General features: G+C 37.0%; 1 protein-coding gene across 7 annotated transcripts in view; it reads left to right on the top strand.

The window, feature by feature from the left end:
- The window catches only part of COMMD10 (COMM domain containing 10), a 127,982-nt gene that overhangs the window by 81,644 nt on the left and 19,730 nt on the right, over positions 1-26,608 (top strand). Inside the window, exon 6 of one of the 7 annotated variants that reach the window (XR_012648861.1) lies at positions 23,143-23,223. The exons of the other annotated variants lie outside the window; for them this stretch is intronic. The gene's annotated coding sequence lies outside the window, so the exon portion shown is untranslated. The remainder of the gene's footprint in view (positions 1-23,142; positions 23,224-26,608) is intronic. 7 annotated transcript variants of the gene reach the window in all.

The raw sequence follows: 26,608 nt of genomic DNA, 5'->3' as shown, positions 1-26,608 counted from the left end.
TCCTCTGGTACTGCTGGTTCCTGCTCTTTCATAACCTTTTAAATACAGCCTTGTTCCAAACCAGTCCTTTGCTGTTCTCGCATCCTCTGCTCTTCAGTTCCCCATACCTTTACTAAGGTTTGCCTTTCTGGGAAGATACCTCAGGAGTGTAAGCCAGGCTGTGCTGAGCAGCAGAGAAATGGGAGGATGATGTAAGGGCAATGAAAGGAGTAATTACAGCATTCTGTATTCAGAAGTATCTCCTCAAAGAATCCACATAAATGGATAGAAGGATTAGGCCTGTGAATTAAGGGCCTGCCAGGAAATTTGTTGCTTTGAAGACCAAGGAAATAAATGAATAAAAGCTTCACTAACATGGGGTTAAGATTATTCACTGGTGCTCTGTAGTTTTTGAGGATGTAGAGAATAGCTAATACAAAGCCTCTAGAAACCAGAAAGTGGATGATTTAATGTGTTCAGCTTCCACTGCAGGATTTAATTCTACTTTTCTGGAATGATGCCTCGCTGTATCTTCACATGCTTGTGCACAGCCTCTGCAGGTGCCCCGACAGATCTGGGCACAGAACACCTAAGCTCTCTAGGGCAAAGCCCTAACACGTCCTTCTTTCCTGGCAAAATTTGGATTTTTAAATAGGTATGGCGAGTAGGGGCTTTTCCCAGCACTGGCTTACTCTTCACAAATTACACCAGACTTGCCTGGGGTTTCATTCTGAGATGCTCCTTTCACTTACCCCTCACTATACTTTCAGGATTCATTGTCATATATGCCAGTAGGCTATTAGTAATTCCATGACATGAAGGCATTTTTGTTCATCTCTAGGGAACCTTTGTAGCTGAATCATTCCCACACAATCAATTCAGTTCAGCCCTGAAAGGAGGCATTCTTAATTCCTTGGGATAAATATATACTCTTTTCAAATCACAAGATGCAGTTCTTCCAGGCTGCTCTCACTAACAACTCCACTGGTTGCCACACTGAGCGTTAACATAGTGAATGCAGCTGGAGTGTTTGCAAATATGTGCCGGAATGTAAATGTGTGAATACAGCATAAACAATAACACATTGTTCTAGTTCATTCACATATCTATTCATGTATCTTGTAGCAATTTTCAGGCCCCTGAGAACCATCATCTAGTCCTGCCTCTTGGCTGTCCTTCCTGTATGGGTTTCTCAGATGGTAGCTTTCTTCAGGAGTTCATCCTTTTGCTCTAAAGAAATCAAAAGATGGACAACCTCTACTAATTGCAGAGGTTTTCCTATCTGTGAACCCTTGTCACTGAACCGTTCCCAGGGACTGTTGGCAGTTCCCTGACTTCATAACCAAAGTCATGTTGCGGGGGTGGTAAGTACATTATTTTTCGTAGCCTAAGGCACAGTCTAAAAGATCTGAGACACCACTGGCCCACTTGAACTGTGCTAACTAAGCTTTGGGACTTTCAAGACATATAAAGAGTGGGTTTTTCCATATATTTTTCTATCTTCACTTTTCATAGGAAAACCTGGAGGAGGGCACTAGGATTCTTTGAATAAAGCTTTTAGGTCCAGGTATAAAATTGCTGACGTTCTCTTGCTTCATTCCTGTGTACATGGCTCAGCAAGTTCTTACAGGCTGTAATTCAGATGGAGAAGCATCTAGGAAGAAGGAGTTAGCACATGAGGTGCCTTAAGGGGAAAAATTAAAAGCAGCCAATTCAGGAAGAATACTTTTGTTGAACTTGAGTTTTGAGTACTCAGTAATACCAACACAAGGGTTGGAATATTAACTTCTGGACTGCGTTTTTCCAGAGTCTCAAATATGCCCTTCCTCTGTTCATTTTCTGTATGTGATTGAGCTGTGTTTTGGGAGAGCCATAGTCTCTAAAGCTTTAATGTTTTGTATTACTTTATCCATGGTACTTTGCTGGCTTATTATGAGAACAACGCTTGCCAACACTCTCTATTAACTTTCATAGTTATCCTTACAAACAGTAATTGATCTTTTGGTGAATTTAAATGTCCTTCTTCAAAGGCATGCTGGGAGATATTTTTCTGTGGCTGAGTGATAATCTTCTTTATTATATTTACAACTTTTAACAAAGCTCTGGTTTCTCAGCTAATTAAATTGTGTGGGTTTTCTTTCTGTTTTTCTTTTGATAGAAGTATTTTCATCTTTAGTGCTTTTTCACCTCTTGAGATATTTTGAAAATTAAAATGATAATATGAAAAAGCCACAAGACATATGTTATCCAGTCTTGGTTTAGATATTTGTAATGGATTCTTGAGCCTCAAGTGAGAATATATCAAGAAAAGTTTAATTCACTTAACCAGAACAACGAAGGAAGTTTGTTCAGAATTATACTTCATTTTGACACAATTCTATTCACATTTTCATAGAATTAACTCATGATCTGTGTAGTCATGAGTTAAGACTATGTTAACTTCCACTTCTTTATTCCATTTGCTGCATTTCCGAAACAACATTTTAAGAGCAGCTGTTGAGGGGTGCTACATCATGCTCCTATTCTGTTATTTCCAAATGCTGCAATATAGATTGCATTAGTAGAACTTATTTTATTTGAAATAGTGTCTGAATATATTATTTTTAGTAGCATATGTGTGTTTCATAACATGTAATATTTATGCATTCTTTTAAATCATTGGAATGATCTATATTGTCAAGCTGGGTCAAGTCAGCAGAAGGTTTTTCAAATTTGTTCTGGGATCCATGAAGAAATACATGCTATGTTTTCTTCTTGAGCAGGCGGATTTTTTTTCTGTTGTTATGTAAAAAACCAAAAATGCACAGGAAACACTGTTTTTCCTAGTGCAAATGTGAGTTCTGTCTCACTAACTTCAATATTATTATAATGATCAGTTCTACATGGATTCACTAATCTGAATGCTTTCTTCAACAAAATGTACCAAACCATTTTAATTAATAGGCTTTAGGACCTTTTCAGTATCCTGTCCTCAAAGCTGTAAAGTGGAAGGGTTTTGCTGTTTTTTTTTTAATTAGGAAAATTATTTTTTTCTTAATCTTACAACACATTTCTCCTGTGAAATACTGTGCAGTGCCATTTTGTTCTGTTGATAAATGAAATATTCTAGAAATTTGTTAGTTGAAGTCATTTGGCTTTGTCAAGCTAAATACTTTGAACGTGTCAGTATGCTCTTTGTTCTCCTTGATGTTCGGTATTTTGAGGAGGGGCATGGCAACTAAGGCCGCCAAAAGTAGAGACAGTTTTGAGGGGGATTTTCCATGTTGGGCATGGCATCAAGCTTTTGGTTCAAGCAAGTGGAATGCTTGAATTTTCAGGGTTGAATTTTGATTTTTTTTGATGAATTATTACAAGAGGTGACTAAACAGTAAAAGGATAAAGGGATTCCCTTTCTGGAAGCTGCATATGAGAAATGTAGGTAGAAGGTGGGAGCTTCACAAGTTGGAGCGAAGTCTGCTTTTGTTGGAACTGGGGGAATAAAACTTTTTTGGTGAGCAGCATGAGTGAGGGACAGCAAAAAGGTACACCGTATTAGAGGCAGGGTGCCAGAAAGTGGCATGTTTGTATATGGGCAAAAACAGATTCATGAAGGCTGAACTATGATAGAAAAGAAGGGATGCAATATTGAAATGTTTGAGATAGGTTGCTCTTCATCACTCCATTTGAGGTAAGTATGCTTGCTAAGGACAAGAATCCCTATGGTATAAATAAAAGTATGTTGTAATTAGAGAGGCAGAGGGTTCTTTGTGATGGCCCTGGACTCTACAGTTCAAAATAATAAATATGCTATTCCTGATCACAGGAACAGTGATATGGTGCAAAAGTTTTTCACACCTGTCTTACAGAGTGAGTTCTTTTACAACTAGGTAGAATTCATTGTTCTACTGCAACATTTCTTCTCTCCAGTGAGGCTAGGATTGAAAATATTCAAATGTCAAACCCCAAAAGAAATCAGTCTGAGGTCCAGTATCTGAATTCCTTCTAAAAGCAGTCTGAATGTTCCTTTTCAGTGTCTGAAGGGTGTAAGGTGGGACAAGCAGTGAAGAGACCACTGGTCCCATTGTGGTTTTTTTTTAATTCTGGGTAGTTAGTGTATGAAGTCTGTCTTATGATACAGGCTCCGCATAGGCTGCTGAGAGCGCGAGACTGTATGGCTTGTGGGATAAGCAAGTGTACCTGAGTCTCAGGCACTGATTGTACTTTGTAGAGTGTGTAGAAATCTACCAATGCAGACCATGCTGTGTCAGTGTGAACGTGCATGATGCTTTAGTAGTTGTATTTTTCCTTTGGTTTTCTTAGAGAAAGAAGAAAGACTGTCCATTTTTACAGTCTCTATTCAGGAATATTTTTAGGAAAAATAAACTCTGTGATCAGCTGTCACCTAGGCAGTGTACAGGAGTGTTCTCAGCCATTTTATGGATTTAGAAGAAAAGGAACTGAAACTGAGGGAGACTTTGGATTTTAACACAGCCAAAATAATCAGCAGTTTTTAAGCCAGCGTGTGCTTTTGAGCTGCTTTATTCAACTTGATAAATTATTCACAGATGACTGTAAATTCTAGCCAAATTGCTTATTTAAATGCATCATTACTGGACACCTCACCAGCTTCTCATCCATTTCAGTGCAGTGTACTTCTACTTCATTTCAAAGCTTATTTTACTTAAGAAACCACTTTATTTTTCCTGGCTTACTGGCTGTACTCAGAAATGATGATTTTACTACTCTTTTAAACCCATTTATATGTTGCTCACATTGCAACAGATACAATGTTTGACTATAAGGCTCTTTTCCTGCTTACCTGGTCCATTTTATGTGGTAATACCTAAAGTAATCTGTTATTTAATGAATAGTTGTTTATTCATTGATTCTCTAGATTTTAGCCTTCAGATCTGGTTACTGGCTATTTCATACAGAATGGCTTAGGATTTCTGGTTACAACATGTCATAGTATATATAATGCCTTTTGCTATTTAAATGTTTTAACTGGAGTGTAAGTAAAAACAGCCTGGATTTGGTGTCCAAAACCAAATTTTAGGTGCCAGACTGGTTCCCTTGAATGATACCACAGTTGTGGTTCAATCCATAGCACTGCAGAGTAGGAAATCAAGTCCTAATGAGGGGGTAGGGAAAAAAAAAAGATTAACTTATTACTTCTTCTTTTATGTTATTTTTTTATACTTACAAAACCCACCAGCAACACAGATGAAAAACAGATACTTACCATGCTTTGTCCTTTGCAAGAAATGACAGTTGTCTTTATCAAGCAGGCTGAGGACCGTAATAACTACAAAGTCTTGTTCAGGTCTAGCAGTAGTTGTGGGAAAATCACATAGAGATAAGGATCTTCGTTTCTTGCCAAGGAACATATCAGACTCTGTAATAACCTGGATGACTTTGTACCCTACCCTGTATGACAGAGTAGCAGATGTTTGGCCAGCTGCCACCCAGAAGCAGTGGTAGCCTTGAGGGTCTGGCTGGCCACCAGGCAGCCTGTTGGCAAGATTTTGGAAGCCAAAGCTTCCAGCAGCCCCTGATGGTGCTGCTGTTAGGCCTGGACCTCAGAAACCCCAATATCTTTGTCATTCAACAGCCAGGGATGGCAGTGGTTTGGAAATCCAAAACTGTCGCTGTCCTGGTACTTTCACTCTGCAGCAGCCCTCTGGACAGATTGGTGGAAGATGTGAGAACCTCATTAGCCTTGTGTCCTTGGCAGTCTTCAGGCCCAGGGAAGCAGGCAGAGGAGCTGCCAGAAAAGCAGACAGGTTTCTAGCTAAGCTTTCATTAGAATTAAAATTTTCTGCAGTAACATGTGAAATTCAGCATTTTATAGGAGAAAGTTGCTATAATAGAGCAATCTTAACCAGCCTTATTAAAAGCTTACATTCTTTCAGCCTGCAGAAGAAAAAAAATTGAGGCGGCTGGAAGTTGGTGATACCTCTTTTGCATTTGTGCGGTTATGATACTGTTCCGGTAACATATAGAATAGGTCAGAAAACCGAAACAAACAGAATATCCAGAAGAAATTAAGGGTTTGCATGTTTGGTTGCCAAGAAGGAGCTTGAAACGGTCTAAAAAGTTTCACAGTTCATTTAAGAATTTTTTTCAAATTTGAGAGAGAAGAAAGAAATTATATTGTGCATCATTTCTTAGCCTCTTTACATTTTAATCAGATCACAACAGAGGTTTGCAAAGTGGTGTTCCACCGGAGACGTTTTGCCCGTATTCTGTAGTTGAAATCTGAAACATTTTTCATGCTTACATTTTTATTCCTGAATATTTGTTCGACTTCTAAGCTGCTGGTTTAAAGTTTTGTAAAAATTACAGAGTTTAATAATAAAAATTTCATCTTAATTAATTATTTGTATTTTAATTACTACCATACCAGAGAAGGGGAGAATAGTTTGTGATGTTTCCGTATATGTTGTAAAGCTTGACAAGACCTACTTTCAACTGAACCGTGATCACTGCGCATGTTCCTGACTGAATTTTTACAAGGATTACCTTGAACACAACTGTTATCTTTGTGTTATATTAATTAAGTGATATATCCCTAAGCACATCAACAGTGAACAAATAAAAACCCAAATGAATTGCTACTCTCATTAGAATATCTCCTTTTCTTTCCCCTCCCCTGTCTGCCTAGAATTGATATTTCTAATTGGAAATGCCAGATCCCAAAGTGGATGTTTTGAAAAGTGAATGCTGTTCTGTGGTAAAGCAGATTTATCATTCAAAGAAGGAAAGATAGCCAAAGAGGAGGAAAAGGCAGTTGGCCAGAGGGCGGAGGCCCTCTCGCCTGTTGTACTTCATCCTTTTTGTGTGTCTCTATGCAAGTCCAGTAACCTTTTAGTACTAACAACATGTTGGAGTCTAATACTACATAGTTCTTTGTCCCGTAAGTTGAGGTGATTATGTAAACATCCACATCTAGGGATTAAGAATCAGTAAATTTTGATTTAGAATGGAGGACAATATTGAAATGTCAACTATATAAAAGTAAAAATAATAATAATAAAAAAAAAAATCTTGTAAATCTTTCACTAGCAACTGCAAATGGTATACAATACAGAATTAAACATCCTGACCATTTCAAGATCTGTTCAGATTTTTAGAAACTCTGAATTGTTCTCACATGCTGGGACTATTCTTTTCTTCTGTACCAATATCTATAATGTGTATTTTACAGGTGTTGCTTCTTTTGCATCTCTTCTCAATAGAGAGCTCTTTGTAAGTAGCATGTAAAGCTAGGCATTTCTTTTAGTGGTTCCATGCAGTGTTAGCTCTTGCCCTGTGCTGAGGAACACTACTCCTTTCCAAATATTTTTGAAAGCACACATCCCTTTTGTTTTTCATCCTTTAAAGTAAGTTATTCAGGCTTGATCCTAAGCTGTGGCTTCCATGAACTGCTTAGCTTGAATTTGCATACTATCTTGTATTTTATTTTTCTTAGTGCTCATCCCCTCGATACATGAATTTACTACTTACTCCATGTTTGTTCATACAAACAGGCATCTGACAAGAAATTTGCGGCAAGCTTTGTCATTGTTTTATTTATAGCTCCTCTTTCTTCTAAACCAAAAAACTAAAGATGCCAAAGACACTACTACACATCAGTTTTTTAAAAGTTTGCTTTTTAGAAATCAGAATGTGCCTCAGTTTGCAAAGCGATTTTTGAGGAATGGGAAACTTTTCTTACTATTTGAGGAAACTTCCATTAAAAACAGTGAAGCCTGTTTTCAGTCAAGTACAGATTGTTTAGTTATATACAATTACTGAAGTGTGAAAGGATCCTTCTACAAAATCTTCTAAATTCAGTAATACAGTTTAAATGTTCTTTATATATCTGTTAGCAGAATGAAGGCACAAGAAGAAAATTAAAATTAGTTTCTGTTGTGCATCTGAAACAAGCGTCAGAAGACTACATTTAAAGGAAAATTTGAATAAAGAAAGCTTTGGGGGGTTTTGGTACAGAAGCAGTAGGCTGTAAGAGATGAGGTATTATGCAAAAAGATATGAAGATTGGAGATTTTCAATTTGGACAAGAGCTGACTGAGAATGTTTTCTTCCTGTTGTGTGGAAATCAGTCCTATGATGATAGCAAAATTAAATATTCTCCCTGTGTTCATTTAGCTACAGATTGGCCCTTTTGGGACTCAACTCAAATCCAGGCATAAAACTGAAACTACTTCTCAGAGTTTTGAAGACTTTGTCTTTCCTCTGCGCCCAAGAGAATTAAAGGAAAAAATGTAAAACATGGATCAATGAACTCTTTTTTCAGTTATTTTACAAAACAATACAGATTGCAGAGAATGAATCATCTAATGATATTTCACTTCTTAAAAATTTAATGAAAGAGATTATTCTCTGGAGTAACCTGCTGTGCCTGTTTCACAGTGACAATATACAATATTCCCTGAAGCTATTTCTGACATCACTGAGTCTAACATGGTTTAGGATGTTTGATGGGAAATTATGTGTAGGAGAGATGCTGGTTAGAGTACCCACTAATCCCGGGGATACTACACTAAACTGAGAGTCTGGGCAGAGTGGATTTTTATCTTACCAGCTGTCACAAATACTAAAGCAAAATAAACAAATGGACTGTGTGACAATATGATATACTATTCTGTCACTCCAGAGCTGCTTCTGACATTTTGTAGGTTTGATAAAGATAAGGTACATGTTGCTATTTATGATGTGTTGGATGTAGAACTGAAAGCTTTATGTTGTGTTGGGCAGTATTATCAACGAAGCTGCAAACAATGGGCAGAGAGCAAGGTACGTGGGAGGCTGCTTCCTTGTTAAGTCTTGAGCTTCATGATTTTAAGATTCAAGGGAGGTTTGTGGCACTAACTGACCTTAGCTGTCAATATACAGTGGATTTTTGGCTTATTTTTGATGTGGATTAATATTTAGCGTGCTTTGAGAAACTAATATTCTCTAATACTTTTGAAAGTTGCTTTGTTCCAATATATCCAGTGATATAGTGCCCAGAAGTGACTGCTGAATTGGGGTACATCACTCTTTGGATGAGAATTTAAAGTGATAACTTGTGCTACTATTTTCATGCTTTCATGAGATGGCTATGTCATATAGCTCCTTCATAAATTCTGTGATCTTCATTATAAAATTAGTTCTGATTTTTGGCCCCATTATTTTGATGGGAAGACTCCTCTAGGTTTCTCTGTCATAGTGTTTAAGAACCTTCGTTTGAATTTGAGCTGAATATTTTGTTAATTTATGTCAATTTGTTTTCATTCCAATATTCTTTTACCCTGACAGCTTTCTCTCTCAATAGTGTTTAAACTCCTGTTGTATTTATGCTCTGTAAGAAACTTAAGGAATCCTGCAGTGTAAAAGAATTTGGAGGGCTGATGTAAACCATCTTCAAGCATCTCAGTGATTGATTACTTTTGATTTGTCTTTGCCTTTACACCTGTCACTCCTCTTTACTTTTGGTGTGTACAGAATGCAAGTTTTAGTAATATAGGATTATACCAGTGATGCAGTGTTAAATACAAAGTGTTCAGTACTCCTTAGGATCTGTACAGTACTCCTTAGGATCTGTATTCCCTTACTCTTTCTAGATGCCCTGCACAGCTTCATGCTTGGCAGTGTAGAAAACTAAACATAGTATTTCTCTGCGTATATGGGCACTAGATTTGCAAAGACCATCCATGAGGTTTGGGCTTTCTAAATATTCAAACTAGCTAGTGCTATGTAAGTCTAAAGTGATATTCAATGCAGTGGTAAAATTACTTATTTTACTTTTAAGGGAGCACTACATTTTCCAGCTAAGATGACGTCCATGTCATCATCACAGATTGCTGTTTGTTCAGTTCCTTTTATTTGGATGAACCTTAGAAAAGTATGTATTATGTATGAACTCTGTAGATGCACTATGAAATCATAAGCCATCCAAATGTTGAGCTGTTTTGTATAACACAAATGCCAGTAAATTTGCAAAGTTACCAAATACTAAACTACTTCTGTACACAAGGTCTAAGGCAGCATGTACATTCAGCAAGTTCTTTGTTTTCTTTGTTACTGCAAAGACAAAAAGAAAAACACAAAGCTGTCAATGAAGAAGAGTTTGCTAAACGAAGAGCAAAGATTGCCTTTGCAGCCTGTGCTTGAGATTGTTGCATAGGCAGCTGAGGAGACACAGCAAGATCTTCAACTAGAACTGTGCTGCTGTTGTGTTGAATTTTGTAAGCGTAACAGGCATGAGCCAGAATAAATTCAGAGAACTGTTATGCTAACATTAACAATAGGATAAGTATAGATACAGATTCTGAAAATGCTGTGACAGATACTAAGGGAGAGAAAATCACTTTCAGCATCTTTAAATATTTCCTGCAGAAATTTCCTGCTTTCCTGCAGAACATTAAACTTAAACATTGTTATTTTATGACTCGTTTCATCAAGTTTTTAGAGCAAATTATGGTTTTATAGTGTTCTTGTCTTTTTTTTTCATATTAGGAGAATAACAGTCTTGCTTATTATTTATTTCTATAAAAAAACAGGGGACATAAGTGTATGCCCTTATTAAAATAGTTTAGTGTTAATTGGTGTTAGCCGGAGTGATGTTACTGCAGTTGCAGGCTAAAATAACAGAATTCTATTAAAGGCAATGAAAAATTTTCTTTGTTCTTAATTAGAATTTTTACATAGCCTTAATGATGTTGCTTGTGATGGGGAAAAAAATACAACCTTAGAAAGTAAATAAATCTGGATTTAAAAGTTAACATGTATGAATGATTATACATTTTTCTTGTTTAGCTTATTATAAACTCCAATGAAGTTTAAGAAACTTAAATAGTCTGCTTATTTGTCCTTTAGATAAAATTTTAGGTGCTCAGGTCCTGAAACAAACAGAAGAAAAAACCTAACAAAGAAACCCCAACCCAGTAATAGTGTCCTTGATTGTGTTAAAAACATAAGGCAAGTTAATGGGTACTAATGCTCTGTGTGCTATAAACAATATTTTGGATTAAATACTTTTATTTTGCTTTCAATACATATGAATTTACTTGCTTCGTTATTGAAAAATTTCTCTCTGAAGTTTTGGTAAAGAAAAACAATCTGTGGTATGTTCAGTTTTAGGGTGGCTAGGTGACACTACTTCCTATCATGTCGTAGTGTATCAGCTTTGTAGTGATTAGAAGATGCTAAGCTATTATGAGAATGTAACGTCTACATTCTACCAAAAAGTCTGCATTCTTCACGGTTTTGAGAAGTTTACTCACATTACCCAGTTTACTCTTACGGATAAAAATGTCAGCTGAACTGTTTTGAATTGTGCAACTCTAACCAGTTGTATATACATAGAAATCAGCTGTTCTTTTAACATAAGCTGATAAACAGTTGGCAACTATTGCAAGTCATTACCAGATTTGGCTAGATGGAAATCCTTTTTGTGTTAATCTAAATGCTGTCACCTAAAGACATACGAACTTTTGAAGCGTATTGGAGTGGTAACTTGCAAGGGGTATTATGACAGAAGAAAGCTGGCAATGCAGTAGCAGTTGGCCAACATTACATTAATTTGGGAGTTGGACTTGATGATGCTTATGGCTTCCTTCAAACTCAAGATATGTTATGTTGTTATGTTGTGTTGTGTTAGGTTATGTTATGTTTAGGCAGAGTCTAGTTTTTTGTAGCACGTTGCTGGGAGGTTTCTACAGTAGGGCAACAGGCTACATTTTTATGAAATAAGAAACTAAGCAGATGCATTGAAGTGATAACCTTCATAGGGGTTTTGCACGAGGAAGGAAGAATATTTTACTATCTAGAGATAGAGTTGGCGCTTTGGCAGCAAGAAAAATAATTACATCCTTTTTGCAGTCTGACTATGATTTTTAGTAGTTAGTCCTGCTGCTACTTAAATTTAGTATTTTTACTGTAAATTTAATAATAAGTAATGTTTATTAATAGTTAACACATTTATTATTATCCATTATTTGATAGAAAAAGGAATCATTGGGTTCATACATTTGCAAAGTGTAAGTGTAAAAGAAATAATACGTATTTACTCTGAAGAAACTGTAATTGAATCAGTTACTGTACTTTGTAATTGTGTTTACTTAAAAATAATGTAATGTTCTGAAATTCCTAGCTATAAAGGACAGCAACCTTTTTGTCAAAAAAGGGAGTTTGGCTTTAGGAATGGGACTGCAAAATTGAAGGAATTATCCAGGTGTTGAAAAAAATAAATAAGAAAAGAATGGATGTTTGCAAGATGGTTGATGGTGAGCAGTAATTCCGTTTCATTAGCAACATAATTTCATAATAATAACCCCCTCAAAATTCTTTTTTCAGAATCAACATGTGATTCTTACTTTTAATAATTGTATATTGATTACAACTAAAACCCAGGAAATCATGCTTTTCTAAAGTTCATTTCCATTCTAAAGTCATATTTTGCCTATTCTTGGAGTTAAGGATCTTCTATTTTCTGAAAGGAACTGAAAGTCTCCCAAATCATGAGTTCTACTTGTAGGGAGAAAATTGGATTCTTCAGTATAGAGAAGCTGTACTAAAGGTGGAGAAAAACTGAACTAATGGATAAGGTGCTTTGGGAGTTGAAGCAAATCCCCTATTACTGCATTATAAAATACGTCGTTCTAAAGCTCAGTGGATAAAACGTAGTATAACCTTTAAGTAGCATCTTAATATATTCCCCTCAATTTGACAATAGTATGACAATTAACAGATGGAGGGAAGGCATTTACTGAGATTAGTAATACAACTGTCATTGACTCATACTAACTTTATAAAAGGAGCTGATATGTCAGGATGTGTTTGGGTTTTTTTTAATTAAAGCTGAAGTATTGATTCATTTACATAAGAAGTAGTAGTCCTTTGGAAAGCCTTGCCCAAAAATGTGGTTGCAAACATTCTACTTGGGCTTAAGGGAAGATGCGACAAGCTTCTGATTAGAGGTCTACTGAGGATTATTAGACAGATAAACCCACTTGAGGCTCAAGAAATCCAGCTGGAGTCTGGGAGGTTGTCTGATAGGGATGTATATACAACTGCTACCTCTAAAGTCATTGGTTTCAGACTGTTCACAGTGAAACAGAAGAAATCTGAAAATGAGATTTATTTTTTTTTTCTAAGCTGGAAAGCTAATTATCTTTTAAGGGAAGCTTTGCTTATTCATTTCCGTTACCTTTCTCTTTCTGCATCTTTGTTCCATAATTACTGGTGTTTCATCCATTGTGTGACTTGCTTGAGAATTCACCAGGCTTTGTGTTTTGTGGTAGAAATAAACTGCAGGGACAGCTGGGTCTATTACTTCAGTGCAAAACAAAAATTGCAGTGGTGAAGAGTGTATTTCTAAGCTTATTTTGTCAGTTAAACAGACACACATGCAAGGGTTCTTTCCATACTGTAGTTAGATTTGTTAAAAATGAATTAATGGTTGATGACTTCTGAAGGCCAGACACCCTGTTTCAAGAAGCAGTTTCAAGGAGCTTTGACAACAATCCCAAAGTGTTTGAAGTACTTACCTGCAAACAGATGAAGGGAGAAGAGAAAGTCTGACGAGAGGTTACCGATTGAAATTGATGGAATATAAATGGAGTTGAAGTTATGGATAGCAGAGTGTGACAAAAGGTACTTCTTTCTGCAGTGTTGAGGTGCTTTCAAGTTTGAGAAGTAAGTTTTTAAAGGGAGTATGACTGCGGCTTTGGGATCTCCTTGGATTAGGAGTGGAGTCTAGCGTTAAATATGCCTGTGTTTTCTAGATCCTTTGATTTTGTGGTATTGCAACAGAAAATAGCTTCCTTCTCCAAGTTTGTATCTCTGACTTCCATGGCAATGCTAGATATTCCTATGATGTGCTTTAAAGTCTCTTATGAAGTCATCTTTAACACAGGAAAAAATTGCATTTTGTATCTTAGATTTCTTTAATAATAATTTTTTCCCTATGGAATTTATTTTTCTGTCCTCTGCCAGTTCTTCTTGGTCAAAAACAGATAAAGGCATGTATTTTAAAAATAATGCCACTTACTTGTTTTCTCATGGCTGCATAAAATGCGTGCGTCACAATTGCCACAGAAGTAGTTTGGGGCAAAAGATTTGCATATTGAGAAAATTCATATTGTCAGTTAGCTCGCTGTATAGACATGTCACCTACTCATGTTAAGACTGGCATTCTGATTCCATGCTAATAGCCCCATTGTTATTAATATATGCTGCCTGATTTTGACCTGCTTTGTTTAGAATGCATGTTGGTTTTTAATGTGCATGACGTTTAAGGGTTATGGATTAAAAAATTAAATTTTCCAAAATAAAAAAAATCTCATACATTTTTAATAGGGTTTACAAAAGAGCTGCTCTTCCCCTCTAGCAAGATGGTACAGTATTGAATTAAGTGTCAGTACTTCTGTGGTCATGTAAGATTTAATATTCTGGGCAAAGCTATTAATTGTCTTTTGGAATGGACAGATGGATTTGCCTAAAACCTGCTTGTTAATTAATTGGATTTTTTGAAAAACAAGTAATTTTCAAATGAAATTTCAGACTTTTAATTCTTTGATAGAGACATTTTTCTATTGTAGGTGTGTCTTTTTTTTTTGTAGAAGTGTATATAGAGGGCCACAAGAAAACATTACTTTGTGTGATTTATATATTTTCTATATGAGTATGAAAGTAGAACCTAGGTAGTGTAGAAATTCAAATCATCTCTCATGCAAAACATGTCCAAGCTTGGATTGAAAATAAATAAAAGTATCTCAAGAGTCAAGCTGTTACTGCTCTTCACTGCAACACGAGGGAACTGAATTTACCACTCATTTATACAAATCTGCACTTTACTCCTAATAAAAAAATATAAATTGCTGCTACGAAATTATGTACGAGGCAAGTTACCACTCTTACAGTCTCCTAAGCTTTTTCAGAAGTACCACTTTTAAAACTTCAGCTTTTAGTGTTGAGGATCCGGAGGAAAATGAAGTCAGCAGAAGCGTGTGCAAGCCATTTCATCTTTCAGCGAAAGTGAGAACTGAACATCAGAGCTGTGGCTAGGTAAATGTATCAAGAAAGCATTAGGCTGTAGAGCCAATCTAATCTCACGCTGTGCTGTAGATGACACGCAAACCTGTGAACAAAGGTAGTATATATTTGGTAAATTCTCAGGGATCCTGGAAAGCTCAAATATATATATTTTTACAGACTTTCATTTACCACTGTTGCTCTTTTAATCTACACTGATGTAGTATTAATTCAATGCATACATTAAAAGCTCTTACTTTTCTCCTGTTCCATTCCTCCCTTTCATCCACTGAAATTATCTAAACCATAAGTTCTTTGGTGCTAAGCATTTATATAAAGTGTGTATGCCCATGAGCACCTTTCATTTTTGTTAAAAAGAAAAACCTCTAAAATTTACTTATTTCAGGTGCCTTTTTCCTCCATAAGAGCTTGAATTGAAAAAAATGTTTAAAAGGACAGAATACAAGATTTTAAATAACGAGTGCTGCATATATGCACCTAATATTTACCCACAGGTTTTAGAACAAGTTTTTTCCACTGATATTAGATTTTCTACATTACAGTAGTGTGGAAGGAACCATTTCTGATATAGCATGAATAGGCTTCCTGATAGGGGACCAAAAAAGAAAGAAATTAAAAAGCCCAAATAATACTATGTTCACTGCAATTCACTGAAAAGCAGCTACAAAAAAGCCCAAATAATACAGCGTTCACTGCAGTTCACTGAAAAGTAGCTATACTGGCAAAAATATTGGGCATACTTCGAGACTTTAACATCAAGTGAATGAGAGATTTATGGATTTTAAAATTTGTTTATTTAGTTGAAGGCATTAAATACATTTATTGTACAAATGGAGCAGAAAGTTTTTATCACAGCAAAACATAACATCTGTATTTAACTTTTTTGAAAATCTTTTTTTTTATTATTTCTCTATGGTACTAGTGAACCACTCTGGTCAAATACTTATTCAGTAGCAATAAGCTGATTGTGGGTATATTTTTTTAATATATGGACTTTATGTTGGTCTATGACCATAGTCCATCAAAATTCCTTTTTAGAAGTAGAAAAATTCTGCTGGTGGTATCTGCCGTTGTCAGGCCCTTGCAGTAAGGAAAGCAGTAAGCTTTTCTGGCTGTAAGAAAGGTCTCTGTTCCGCCTTTCCTGTATTATACATTGTTATTTTGCAGTTCTGTTGTTCTTAATGCATAACAAGACTACGCTTCTCTTACGCCCTGCTCTTCAAACACGCATGTGGAAGAACAGTGTTTGTTTCCTGTACTAAGACTCTGTCTTGGCTACCTCTTTGGATGAGTGAGTAGTTTATCTCTCACTGGTTAAGTGTTTAGACCAATAAAACAAGCAAACTTCGATTGCTTTTTTTCTGCATGGTGTGGGTTATGACTGAGACCCCCTACCTCATTTCACACAGCTGCCAATGTAGTAGTCTAGAAATATAGGGAGAGGCTGTTATTGAAGGCCAGGTATCACCTAACTGGGAATTACAGGGATGGTGAAGGAAGGACTATCTTTTCCTTCTGGCTCCTAGAGCACAGAGTGATGGCAGGGCTGCACAGCACCTGCTGTTGCAGTCTCTTGATCCTGAGGTCGGCCTTTTCCAACATCTACGTCAATTTCTGAATTGATCTGCGTAAGCTAATTACTTTCTTTGTAATCCTCAGTCAGAGTTATCTCACACATTTTCTAGACTATGAAACCATTGCATATTTAAACCCCTGTGGTCAGGGTGGAAAACAGGATTTGTGACAAAGCTATATTTTGTTTTAAAATTCTTGTATTATTTTGTGCTTTCAATTGTAGTCATTCAACTGGCGAGAATTTAGGAGCTTTATGTAGTCAGCAGCTAGAAGCAGTGGGATGCTGGGATTTTATGAAGTAGCCAATGTAAATTGTCTTAAAATTTCATTAATTTGTGTAGGTTTTGAATGTGGATCTCTGACAGTGTTTAGTGTGTCTTGGTTTCTGTAAACACAGTGTTAGCAAAATGCATTATATAGGAAAATGCAACTGCTAAGGAGATGATGCCATGCTGCATTAAACAGAAGTGTAGAAAATGCAGCATCTTCTAGTAACTATTATTATTATCTGAATAATGCCCTATGAGATTCCTTGTGGTATGGCTTCACATTAGTGAAAAATTCCAGGGAGCTTTTGGGTAAGAGCTTTCAGCATGGTAATTTACAGCCCCATTTTGATAGTTATCTTCACTTCTTCATTCTCTTGTTTGCTTGGAAATTTGCCACATACTGGCCTGTAAATAGTGTCTTCAGTTCAATTCACAGCCAGTCAGTACCTGGAGAAGAAATTAAGTCTAATGCCATGGTTTCACAATTAAGTTTACACCATGGAGTCTAGGCATGATTTCACAATCATAGTACTGTATCTCTGCACTAACCAGATTGCTCACAGAAGAGTTGTACTGTTGGGTACATGATTGCCATTCTGTCACATTATCTAGAATATATGCAACTAATACAGAGTTTATGCCAGCCTTGTGTTTTTATGCTGTCTTTATTCTGAGAGAATGGGCTATGCAACCACTAATGCAAAATTAACCTATTGACTTTCTATTAAACACATTTTAACAGTTGAAGTGAATCTAGCACCTTGTATTATCTGACCATAGCATTTTGATTCTACACCAAGAGCACTATTGGCTAGGTGATGCTCTGAATGGTAGTATCTAGAGGGGTAACTGACTAATAGCGACAATTTTTTATCCAAGAGCTCCGAACCCTTTGGGTATTCAGTCCTATGCATCACCTATTCAGTCTTACTCTTTATGGATGTTTTAGACTCTTTTTAAAGTTTCAGAGCTATTGGAGATTGTGCTGGTACACTTTTGCATTGTTTAAAAATCATTAATCAGACTCCAGTTGCAGCACTTTTAAACTGGTGGTGATAGACAAGCAAGAGGTTAGGCAAGTCTTTGGATCCCAAGATTGACCATTCAACAGCCTTGTCCCTTGTGAATTTTACTGGCCTACTACCAAGTTATCTAGATCATTTTCTGCCTAATGTCACTGCTGATCAGCCAATATCTGTTGAGATTACTTGTTCGATGTACATCCCGTTCCATGTCTTCTAAGAGTCAAGAACAGTGGCCATTTAAAATGTGTGATTGCCAACTTCTAGGGATTTCATTTGGGTCGACTCCCTGTGAAAAAAAATCAGAGAAATTGAATCCTCATGGATGGATTGAAAGTGCATTCCTTATCAACTCTTCAGCTAAGGGATGGTTGTTATTTATTACCAAAATCATTCTTTGTATGAGGTGGGGTCTCTAAACAGATAAGATCTGTAATCTTTAACAAGATAAACTAAAATCACCTGTCACAGAGGTACAATTTAATGCTAAAACTGTTACAGATAGGATTGCAGTTAGATTCCCCATTCTTAACCCTGTTTCAAACTAAGCAAACCCAACTTGTCCTAGTATCTCCTCACATGCGGTGCATCCAGATGATAACCATCCAGATGATGCTGAACTCCCTCCACTTTCTTAACATCTATCCAGTGCTGGGGGTGTGAAAGGCTGGATGCAGTGTCTCAGATGAAGCCTCACGAGTGCTGAGCAGAGGAGAATCACTTGACTCTGCCTGATGGCTGTGTTCTTGCTAACAGAGATAAATGCTCTCTTCTCTTCCTCATACAATGGGATATGTTTTAAGACAAGAAGTCTCTTGTCTTACATGTAGAACTATTGAAGGATGTATTTCAGAAGCAAAAGTTTTAGTTCCCAAAGAAAAAAGGAATGGAATGGATCTTCAATAGAGGATCTTCTGGATATTCAGTATCAAAAAGTTTTCATTCGTTGCTGTACCAACCATGGTTATTGTTGAACGGCTTGGAGTTTTTGACCTCCCATGTGTTTACTTTCACATTTCAATACTTCCAACACACAGAAAATGTGGACAATTCTTGGAGAAACAGTTTAAATTCAAAAACTGACTTTGTGTATTTACCAAAGTTCTTGCTGATATAGAGATGCAGTTTATTCAGTTGGTCCTTCCTCTTGCAATCTCGGGCTGTGTTCTAACATTTTGGACTTTAATATCTCTGTAGGCTGCATCTTTAGCAAAACCAATGCCACAAAAAACCAAGTACTGCATTTATCAGTTTGAGAACTGGATTGCCAACTGTCAAATGAACTGTTGGATCTATGTATTCCTTAGACACCTTCTGATCCCACACTGCCTTTGCCTGACCACCAGAGTTCTGGCTAGTTTATGGTTGCAGACAAGTTAATCTGTTTATCTCCAAGATGAACAAAACAATCCAAACAGAATTGATTCTCCTACACAATAGTGATTTAATCCTTTTAAAATAATGGTCCCAAGCATATTGGACTATTTGTTCTCATTAAAACAGCTATTTGTTCTCATTAAAACAACTGGTTTGCAATTTTGGTAGTTCTTTCCTCTGCACAGGGCTGTGGAATTACTCTCTTTTCAGCAGTCACAAAATTTTTCTCATGCCTGGAATCTAATGGTATCTCCCTTTAGTGTCTGTTCAACTGTTAATTCTGTCACTCACCAGTAAGAGAGCGCAGACACTCGTAGTATGCTTTTTCATAAGACTGCTGTCACCCTGAGGCCTCAGCTGACTACCTGACCAGGTTAATGAGGTTATCTTTCTGGTTCATCAGTTCATCTGTCAAGCATTTGTTTTCCCAGTTCATTTTTCTGCCAGTTGGTGCACAGTTTTACACATTGAATGCAACTAGAGGACTGGCTTGGTACTAAATAGGAGGAAATAGGAAGTCTAGAGTCTCCATTTTGTCTCTGATGTATGCTTAATTTGAACTTGAGATAGTTCAGTCCTCCTTACTTCCTCATTTTTCTTAGGAAAACAGTGCAAAAAACACAGAATCTTGCTTTAGATAGAAGAATAGGTGAATCATGAAGATTAAAGACAAAGCAATTTACTGTACATGGATAGTCATACCCTGAAGGTGTATAACAACCAAGAGTATGGGAGAATGTACAGTGTGTTCAAGATAGTTACATTTTCCCTGAAATTGTTGGAAAATATTTCTGTTGTATAAAGGAAAGACAGACTTAACAGTCCCCATTTAGCCAGTGGGGAAACAACTATTAACAGTCCCCTGGTAGTACTCTTCACCATCATATTCTTCTTTCCCTCTTTAAGCTAAAGTCCCTAGTCTATGTAAAAACTGCATTTATATGTATAACATTGTATGTGTCATTATGTCAGGTTAGAAATCAGATTTTTTTATAACCTACTATACCTGCATATCATTCTTCATTGTTCCTTTTACCATTACCTCATTACTTATGTCTTAAGAAGAGAAAATCGAGCTGTTTTGGACTTGAGTATTTTTGAAGTCAGTATTAAACCCAAGCTATTTCAGTATTAACTGACATCATTCTAATTTGTCTGAATATTGTAGTACAAGTACTAAAATGTATTTTTGTCTGTAAAATAGTGTCCCATGTTAAGACATGTATCTTTGTATCATAGAATGGCTTGGGTTGGAAGGACCCTTTAAAGATCACCTAGTCCAACTCCCCTGCCATGGGCAGGGACATGTGTCAATAGATTGCATTGCTTAGAGCCCTGTCCAGCCTGACCTTGAATGTTTCCAGGGATGGGGCATCTACAACCTCCCTGGGCAACCTGTTCCAGTATTTCACCACCCTCACCATAAAAAATTTCTTCCTCTATCTAGTCTAAATCTACCTTCTTTTAGTTTAAAACCATTACCCTTTGTCCTGTCGCTACAGGCCCTACTAAAAAGTCTGTCCCCATCTTTCATATAAGCCTCCTTTAAGTACTGAATGGCTGCAATAAGGTCTCCCTGGAGCCTTCTCTTCTCCAGGCTGAACAACCCCATCTCTCTCAGCCTTTCCTTATAGGAGAGGTGTTCCATCCCTCTGATCTTTTTTGTGGCCCTCCTCTGGACCTGCTCCAACAGGTCCATGTCTCTCTTGTACTGGGGACCCCAAAGCTGGACACAGTACTCCAGGTGGGGTCTCACCAGAGCAGAGCAGAGTGGGAGAACCCCCTACTTCAACCTGCTGGCCACACTTCTTTTGATGCAGCCCAGGATGCGATTGGCTTTTTGGGCTGCAAGTGCACATTGCTGTCTCGCATCCAATTTTTCATCCACCAGTACCCCCAAGTCCTTCTTCACAGGGCTGCTCTCAATCCCTTCATCCTCCAGTCTGTATTGATGCCAGGGATTGCCCCAAGACAGGAGCAGGACCTTGCACTTGGCCTTGTTGAACTTCATGAGGTTCACATGGGCCCACTCCTCAAGTCTGTCCAGGTCCCTCTGAATGGCATCCCTTCCTTCTAGCTAATCAGCTGCACCACAGAGCTTGGTGTCATCCACAGACTTTCTGAGGGTGCACTCAATCCCACTATTTGTGTCATTAATGAAGACAATAATGAAGATATTAAATAATAGTGGTCCTGGTGCAGACCTTTGAGGGATACCACTCATTAGTGGTTTCCACTTGGACCTTGAGCCATTGATTGTAACTCTTTGGGTGCTGCCATCCAGCCAATTCCTTACCCATCTGCCAGTCCATCTGTCAAATCTGTATCTCTCCTATTTAGAGGTGGGAATGTTGTGGGGAACAGTATGCATGTTGAAAACCTTCTTGTGACTAAAATGAGGAGAAAAGTTGTGTTAAATTCCTTTCCATAGTAGCATATAAATACTATTTCAAGAGAAAATATTTTAAACCATTTCCTATATTTATTTTTCTTTTAAATTTAAAAACCTTTGGTAGTCAGCAAATACTTCTTAGCATTCTCTCCATGTATAAGAGGAGATGTAAGAAAAATCTGGAAACATGTTAGGTTGCTTTAAAAGTTTCAAAACTTCTTAGACTGCAAATCTAAATATCAATGACTAACTCATATATTACACTTTTAACCTGTGTTATAATCAGTGCAGACAAGACATTAAACAAATCATAAGCTTTTAGTATTTTTTTTGAAGAAGTGACTTGGTATCTTTAACATGGATTTAAACAGCAGTTTATAAAATTGTTCATACAGAAAAAATAGCATTTGCAAACTGGCCTGTAACACCTTACTTTTCCTTTTTTCCCTTTGAAGAACATGTATGTTAAAAAGGTAAAAACCTGAAAAGCATTAAGCATAGTTTCAATATTAATTTCATGTCTATCTTTATGAAAAGATTATACCATATAATACCACTTTTTATTCTTTGCTTTAGCATTTTAGGTTTGCATCATGCAGTGCTGGCTGGAAAGAGAAAAATGTAATTAATTTGGAGCTAAATGGATTCATTTTGAGAGAAAAACATAAAAAGTATCTTTGTTTTGATATTCACTGAGACTGTTGCAGCCAGCCTGAGTACTGCATTGTACTCCAGCCATCTGTAGAATAATCCAAATCTAGTAGTGTATTCCTTCATGTTGCTCACTCTCTTTTAAAGCAACCTGTATGAACTGTAATTTGATAGCACACAGACTTGAAGAAAATAAAAAGGGATTTGATACTTTCTTTCAAATTGCTTATGTTGGCCAAAAGTTGTTTTTTTTCTTCCCTGAGAGGGTATTACCTGTATACTTACGTTCATATTCTGGCTTTGAAGGAAACTGTGGATGAGTGGTTTATTTCATCTTCGGTGTCTGTGAAAACACTTACATGATACTTGTAGTATTTTCTGTACTTAGCACTCTGTCCAGTTTTCTTTGTAAGCAGTGAGAATCCACTCTGCACCACTGCATCAAGCTTTAAATAACTTTTCAGCAAAAGTAACAAAGCAAGAAGATCACTGAAATTACATTGTGTAAAATCCAGCATAGCTCATTTTTGCATCATTAGAACTTGTGTAACCTTCAGCGACAAACTGAGAAAGAAAAGTTGGTGGTGGATTGCTTCGTAATAAGTGGTTGTTTCCACATTCTTCTTAATTTTGCAGAGGCATAATCGGAAAAGACTACCCAGTCTTTTTTTTTTTTTTTTTAATCCTTGTAAAAAGGAAGACCTTTTTTGTGTAATTTAAGAAACTTTGCTCTCAAAGACCTGTTCCATTTTTGCACTGTGCCACAGTGCCTGAGAAATGTTGATGTTTGCTTGTGTCAGCATGGTGATGTCTTCTTCATCACAGTCCAACATCAGTATTTCCTTGATCCAAACAGGTAGCCCAAGTTCAAGGCCTTGCTAGTTGCTTCTGGTGAGGAAGAGATACTGGCTAGAAGTCTGGCATTTATTTGTAAACTGTGAGTATTGTAGCAAAAGCTGTACATCTGTTCTATTTCTTAGAATACAGTAAAAATAGTAGGTGGCTTCCTAATAAAAAAAGAAAAAAAGGAAATCTACTTTACAAAAAAAATCTACTTTTACAAAAAAAGGAAAGCTACTTCACAAACAATCTTATTCCATAAGAGCTCTGTCTTTGATCCTGCTGGGGACTAGACTGCTAGTTAACACCGCTCACTCCCGCATGGCTTTCCAGTCTCTTTCAGCAACTGAGGCTTGTGTACAAGCACCCAGTTGCTAGCTGCTAGAGTAATTTGCCTGCTGGAGATCAGAGATATGCTTGCTGACACCCTTTTAGCACAGAAAAAAACCCAAACATTTTATCTTTGCTTGTCAGCCTAACAAAATCCAAATTGGTGATGCTCTGAGTGACCCATCCCAAACAAAAGGACTGATTTACAAATTATCTGATCTTGACATTTTGTAAAAATTTGTGCAGATTTTTTAGAAGGGGTATTTTCACATCAGTTACATTGATTTCATGTGGATCTGAGCTTCCTTAGATCTTTCCTCTCACTGCTGGCATCTTTTAGCCAGCCTCTTTTCTTGTGCCTCCGTAGAAACAGTGGATAGTTTCAGGTTTTCTGGTGGTGAAGAAAGGCCTTCCGTGGTAAAACAATGCAGTGTTGCAGTATCTTATTGAACCCGGTAGGCTCAGAAGCTAACACTACAAAAAGATGCCAGCTTCCTCCATTCTTCTAAAATCTTCTTAAAGTGTTACACATCTGCATGGCTACATCACATAAAATTTCTGCCAGAGCAGTTGCTCTAGATGTGGATGCAGACTACAATAACCCAAGTTTCTGCCCCTGGACAGAGGAGGTTTTGTCTGGCTTTTAGTTCAGACCAAAAAGGTGGTTTCCTGAGCAGTTTGGATCACAACTTGAGCTTTCTTTAAGTCCAGCTTTCTTCAGACTCAACATTAGATGTGTTATTGATTTGAATGTAAAGGATTTACAACTCCATGTTAATCACATCAGCTACAAGCAAGCTGTGCGAGAAGCTCTCTGAAACATTCTGTGCATGTTGTTGAGCTGCTCTCCTTGCTGTAGGAGGTTTTGACCACTGTATATCTACATACAGATCTGTCTCAGTCTGCCTTCGATGCTGTAGGGCTGAGCTTCACTGTTTTAAGATACTTATCTAAGTTGCAGTGTTTGCCATTTGAGTCCATAATCTTAAGTTTTCAGATGCCAATGCTAGGCTAATGTTGCCCTTAAAGTTTACACTCAGTTCTCTTAGCTTCCTAGAACTGGATTATTTTCTGAGTACAATAATGGAAATATTTTATAACCATGCCTACGTGACATCTTGTTCATGTGTAGTTTGTAAAAAATGAATTTGGCTGTGATTAAATCCAGCGAGCACATGAGGTCAGAAAAGCTTGAAAGCATTTCTGGAGCCAGCATGCTTACTGCTGGGCTCTGTTTCTTCAGCAGTAGTTCTCTGTGAGTACAAGCATAAGAAGAAAAGTGAATTCCTTATCATTCAAGGTGAATGTAAGACTATTGTGTCAGTCTTGATGTGAGTTATCTTTAGAATAGAAATGTGAACTCACTGGTCTTCATGGTGTTTGAAGACTTACATAATAACCCTGGCTGAAATAAATGAAACATAGAGTTGTAACTCCCTGTTTTTCCTTGCAGTGTTCATGAACTTGATTTTTTTTTTATATCATAATTTCTGTGCCAAATGAGCTGTACCAAAACATGGAAGATGAAAGAATTTAATTTCTTTTCAGGAGTAAAATTATTTAGTCATCAAAGTAGCATTCTGACTAAAGAAGAAAGTTGTATTCTGACAGCTACAGACTGTACACTGTATAAGCAATATGCAACAATTAGTGTGTATGTGCTTTCCCAGAGACTCTTTTTTCCATATGTGATACAGTGAAATTCAATAGGAAGAAAGAGTATATTTGTTTTAAACTTTTAGTGAGGTTGCTTCTTCAGAGAGCTTTCTACAGTATTAGGAGCACAGTATAATTTGCAAAACTAGGTGAGAGATGAAATAGGAAAGTTGTCATTATTAGGACCTGTGTTCCTTAGATTAATCGGTGGTATTCTTAGTAATTGTGTGGTAGCCTATTAGTGAATGAAACTAACAATTTTCAAACACATCTTTTCCTGGATACTGTATTTGGGAATTATACCTGCAAGTTTTCCTATTGAATCCTGAAATTACAATGTCACATTTGTGTAGATGGATGCTTTATGCTGTTAGTGACTGATGTCCTGTGTGGAGACTAGTAAGGAGTCATTAATGAGCTTGTAATGTGTAGAGTTGTCTTCAAAGAAAGGAAGGGCATGTGACAGTATATACAAAATACAGAACAGGCATAGAAGGGAGTCAGCCTTTCAACAGATCTTCTATGAGCCATTTGCTGTATGTAGAACATATAGGGAGGTATCAATACAAAAGACCTGCTTTTAAATATTTCTTGTGATAGGCATGCACTGATACACGTTTACCACCTATTTCCCCCAAAATCCTGTTTGTTCCTTGTGTTGTTTTTGTAAAAGTGTATTAAACATAATCTTTGCACAGAAGTGACAACCCTATAACTCTAGATTTCTGGTTTTGGGAGGTTTCCCATGCAAAAGTATCATTAAGAGACCAACCAACCTAATGTTATTTATAGGAATGTAAATTCCTAGCACATTCAAGGCAAACTGTTGGAAAAAAAAAAATGCTTTGCTATCTCCCCTTTTTTTTAGCAAGATGGTGTTTACTCTGATTAGGTGTATTAAGGTGAAAACTGTAGTTCTTTGTTTCCAGACAATTGTGTCAGTTTTAAAAGCCTTTTCTCCCCTACTGTGAAGAAAGGGGCCTGTTTGCCTGTAATGCACTGTAATCTTCCCAGCCTATGTGGTCTTTTTAGTAGTTGTGTCCCATTTCTTGTCTGTAGCTTTGCACCAGTTCAGCCAGCCAGTAATGGATATTTTCATGAGGGTGAAAGGGAACAGGAGGAGTGAAAATGGAAATGACTGACAGTTTTTGTTGCTGTTTGGAAGCATGTCAGGTCTTCTGCATGTCTCCAAATGCCTGCAGAGTTTGTTGGCTCACTGTCGGATTGGGCAATGAATTTATTCTAGGGACTTTCCATGAAACATGCTTAGATGGTCCTGTATCTGCTGGAGTAAGATTATCTGTACGTAACTCCAAACGATCAATTTCCAGTAACATGCTGTTGGATCTCAGGAATCAACACAGAGCTTTGGATAGGGAGCTTATGAATACATTGCAGAGGGAGGGAAAGACATCCTCAGTATGTTGCTGATTTTGATCTCCCTAAATACCACAGGGAATTTGAAATTCTTAAGCTTATATGAAAAAGAAATGCAA

This window comes from Buteo buteo, chromosome Z (assembly GCF_964188355.1).
Source record: "Buteo buteo chromosome Z, bButBut1.hap1.1, whole genome shotgun sequence".
Taxonomy (NCBI): Eukaryota; Metazoa; Chordata; class Aves; order Accipitriformes; family Accipitridae; genus Buteo; species Buteo buteo.
This window is presented reverse-complemented; position numbering and strand designations above follow the sequence as displayed.